Here is a 4,623-nt window from a genome sequence, read left to right on the forward strand (position 1 = left end):
CATCTTTAGTTTTCTAGAAAGTCTGGGTAGCAGTGTCTACTGTGTTTAAAACAGGCTTTAGGTTTAGATAAATGTGCCTCTTGTAAGCTGAATGCAGATCAGTTTCCTTTTCTTACAATGGGGATGACACCTATTTCACAAGGTTGTTATAAGGCTGAATAAGATCCGCAAAGCACAGAACACACTACGTAGCTGGCCCATATTAAGCATCAAGGGGCAACTTTCCTATTGAGTGTTTTCCCCCCACCCTCATGTTGCTGTCATAATAACCCCTCTCCTCCGTACAGCATCTTACAGTTTGCAGACTGCCTTCACAGACATCGTCTTGCCTGATCCTCAAATTACCCTGCAAGGCACCCAGGGCAAGTGTTACTTCCCCAACTGACAGATGAAGAAACTGAGTAAGTCTGCAAATGTCTTCTAGTCCAGGTGATCTGGGTCAGTCTTCTGCTTCCTCATCTAGGAGGCTGATGATGTAGAGGGTTTTTTCTGGTGGTCTGATCATGAGGAAAGAAAGAAGGGTTGTTCTTCATGGGGTGCAGGCTCCCTCAGACCTGGGGCTCCCCTGGAAAGTGGAGGTTGCTGCACCCTGGCTTCTTCTCTGCCTTTTCTCACCAGCACCCCCACAAAGTCCACGTGGTAGCCCCGGGGGAGAACCGGCTGGTCCTGGGGAAAGGACCCTGCCCGTAGCATCTGCGTGGCTCCACGGTGGGCCAGGGAGGGGCGGAGAGAGCCAAGAGAGAGGCAAAGCCCGCTGGAGTGCAGCCAGCCTGGGCTGGTTGCCAGCCTGGGAAAAGATTCCACCTCTAGGAACCATAAACTGCGCCTGCTGCTGATGTGGCAGGGAAGGCACATCTGGCCAAACATAACCATCAGTGGCTCGTTGGTCTAGGGGTATGATTCTCGCTTAGGGTGCGAGAGGTCCCGGGTTCAAATCCCGGACGAGCCCTTGTTTTCCTGATTTTTTTTCTTGTACCCCAACATACATTGCCTGCCCCTTTTAGGGTTGAGGCAGAAAGATGACCTAGTGGTGAGTGAATAAAGGACCCTAAAGACAAGCTGCCGGTCATTCTCCCCATTAGCAATGGCCTGTATATGCCCCATTTGGACTCAGTGGAGAAAAAAACCCATTTTTTCCACTGAGTCCAAATGGGGCAGGAGGGGACTGGCATCAGGAGCTGACCTAGAGAAGGTTAAAGTCAAAGGGTTGCATTGTGTTAGGCAAAAAGAGCCTCTCAGAGGGCCTCATATGAAGAGTAAATGATCAGGACAATTTGGGGGGTGGGTCCGAGCCGGAGGTCAAGAAAAGACAAGCTCCTTGTATAAAACTCAAGCTATGAAATGCACTGGATTCGAAGTCCAAAAGGTAGGATTAAAGTTACAATTTTGAGTCTCAGTTTTCCCATTGGTAAAATGGGAACAGTAATGCTTATTTCTTAGAGTTCTTGGGAGGATTAAAGCAGAAAGTCTCAAGCCTGAACAAATGCTTATATTCCATCTGGATTTATGCTATTTACATGATGCTGAATCCTCAAGCAGAGAAATTAAATCTAAACCTGGTTTAGGACACTTGGAATACCATATAGCCCCACAGAAGCAAGAAAGAGCTCTGTCATTGAGGCATCTGGGTGGCTTGGTTGGTTAAGTGGCCGACTCTTGATTTCAGCTCAGGTCATGATCTCAGGGTCCTGGGATTGAGCCCTGTGTTGAGCTCCATGCTCAGTGGAGAGCCTGCTTGAGGATTGTCTCTCTCTCCCTCTGCTCCTCCCCCTGCTCATGCTCTCTCTCTCTAAAATAAATAAATCTTTTTTAAAAATTAAAAAGAAAAGAAAAGAAAGACCTCCATTGCAATGTTTCATAATCCAGGGCATATGGGACTCTCACTAAACAAACAAACACCTACTGAAGAAGAGTTCACAATATCAAACTAGACAAGGAAGCAATCCACCATAAGGAAGAGTCAGCCGACACAACAAATAGGAGAATCAACATTCCAAGAACTGTGCATAAGAAAACAACATGAAAAACACTATATATTAAGTATACTTAAAACTGTTAAAGACAATGGGGCGCCTGGGTGGCTCAGAGGGTTAAGCATCTGCCTTTGGCTCAGGTCATGATCCCAGGGTCCTGGGATCGAGCCCCACATCCCATGCTGAGCAAGGAGCTTGCTTCTCCCTCTCCCTCTGCCTGCTGCTTCCCGGGTGTGTACACTCTCTCTCTGTCAAAAATAAATAAAATTTAAAAAAGAACTATTAAGGACAAGAAAATAAACCATAATGAAAATATTGCACTATATAAAAAAACACCTTACTGAGGGAAAAAAATAAAACATAGGGAAAGACATACCATTGCAATTAGACTCAATGACCCATTAAGCAGTAGACTAGACCCAGCTGATAAGAGAACTAGTGAATTGGAAGATAGAGCTGATGAAATCATTCAAAATATGGATAGGGGAAAGTGATGAGATATGAAATACGAAAGAATAGTTAAAAGACACTAGTGAAAGCAGAAGACAGCATTAGCAACAAAAGATTGCAGAAAAACAAATAGAATATCTTCCAGAGGCCAAGAGAAAACTGTCAACCTAAAATTCTATACCCATTAAATTTCTATTTAAATTATATGAAATAAAGACATTTGAGAATGTTCACCAAAGACTTTCACTAAAATGCTGCTAAAAGATATACTTCATAAAAAGGGAACAAATAAGAAGCAAGTAGTGAAATGCAAGAAGGAATGGTGAGCAGAGAAATTTAGAAATATGTTGGTGAACCTAAATGAGCACTGAAAGCCAGTGTTAGTGCAACATAAATGGGTCCAACTGCTTTGTAGAGCAATTTGGCAATAATCAGTAAAGTTTAAGATGCACATATACTATGACCCAGAAATTCTACTTCTCGGTATCTACCTTAGAGAAGTGTTTACATATATACCCAAGACACATGCACAGCACTAACCACTAAAGCATTGTTTTCTTTTTATTTATTTATTTATTTAGTTAGTTAGTTAGTTAGTTAGTTAGTTGTTTATTTGAGAGAGAGAGAGCACGGGCAAGTGGCGCCAGGGGAGGGGCAGAGGGAGAAGGAGAGAAGCAGACTCCCTGCCGAGCGCCGAGCAGGAGCGCATACAGGCCAATCTCCAGAAACTCTGAGATCATGACCTGAGCTGAAATCAAGAGTCAGACGCTTAACCAACTGAGCCACCCAGGCACCTCTAAGGCATTGTTTTCTAACATGGAAAACTGGAAACAGCCTAAATGCCTATTAGCAGAAGAATGGATAAATAAATTGTGGTATATTCAAATATTGAAATAATATTCAGCAGTTAAAATTCATTAATTGGAGCTAAATGAAACATGGATAAATGTTAAAAAGAATGTTGAGAAAGAAGAAAGTTTGCAGAATTTTTATTTTTAAGTTATCTCTATGTTCAGTGTGGGGCTCAAACTCAGGACCCAGAGATCGAGGGTCATATGCTCTACCAACTGAGACAAACAGGAGCCCCCAGATAGATTTTTTTAAATACACAAATCAATATTTTGTTGTTTGTGGATACAAAAGTATGAAGTGAAATTGCAAAACCATAAATAGAAGGGTTATCTCTGAATCAAATGTGGCAAAAATGAACAGTTGTTGGATTTCAGAAATAAAGGTAAAGGGGGATAAAAGGCTGCATCAATCCTCAGAGAGGATGATCTGTTGGGATGGGATTAGGGGGAGGCTGAGTCCAGAGTCCAGGGATTACAAGGATTAATTCAGATCATCCCCCTAAGCTGGTTATCTGGCTGGCATCCCCACCACTCCTGGCCCTTCAGATATGCATCCCTGGACCACAGTTCACTTCCCCCCATGCCTGCTAAGCCCTTACCTCCTGCCTCCTAACTTCACCTCCACCCTCAACCCAGTACTGATCTTGCCAGGATTTGCCCAAATTTGGGTCCTGAAAATAGACTGGTTCAGGTGTCTCCTGAATGCTCCCCAAATCAAGGGTGAGTGGTGACCTGCACCCCAGGAGCCAAGGAGAGATTAGTCCTAATACTCAGGATCAGAACTCCCTGAGGAGAGCCTGGATCACTGGAGGTCACAGTTGACAACTTCCTCTCCTGCCCCTCCCTCCATGAACCAAGAAGTCAGCAGTCAAGGTCAAATGTTAACAACTGAACTTGCTGGCTGAGCCAGGACTAGCCGGAGCTGTGGTTGGGCAGAGCAAATAGCCATTGGGCTTCCAACCTTCCAGCATGTCAGTCTCCAGAGCTCTATGTCCCCATCTTGACACCTTGCCACCCCCATGCCAGCCGTGTCTGGACAGGCCTGATATCTGCAGCAGACTCTCTGAATGGGGTCTTCGTGGGCTTGTTCAACAGCCTTTCCCCACAACTGGACCACCTTGACCACAGGATCTGAGGTGTAATCCTGTTCTCTGGGGAGCAAATGAAACCTCCTTGATCTGTGCTCCTCATCTCTCAGAGCACCAGGCTCGGGGTTTGAGAGGGAGGAAAAAAAAAGGAGGTAGGGGGGAGGGAAAGACTTATAGGGCAACATTATACTCAGTAGGCAACATTTAACTCTATGTGAAATCATATATTGAATGATAAGACAGCATTAACTGTGCAGTTGA

The 4,623-nt window shown here is 44.4% G+C and overlaps 1 non-coding gene across 1 annotated transcript; it reads left to right on the forward strand.

Moving 5' to 3' along the window:
- Positions 1 to 877: 877 nt before the first annotated feature.
- On the forward strand, positions 878 to 949 carry TRNAP-AGG (transfer RNA proline (anticodon AGG)). The gene has a single exon. It is a non-coding gene; the product is annotated as a tRNA-Pro (tRNA).
- Positions 950 to 4,623: the final 3,674 nt, after the last annotated feature.

Source organism: Halichoerus grypus, chromosome 12 (genome assembly GCF_964656455.1).
Source record: "Halichoerus grypus chromosome 12, mHalGry1.hap1.1, whole genome shotgun sequence".
NCBI lineage: Eukaryota > Metazoa > Chordata > Mammalia > Carnivora > Phocidae > Halichoerus > Halichoerus grypus.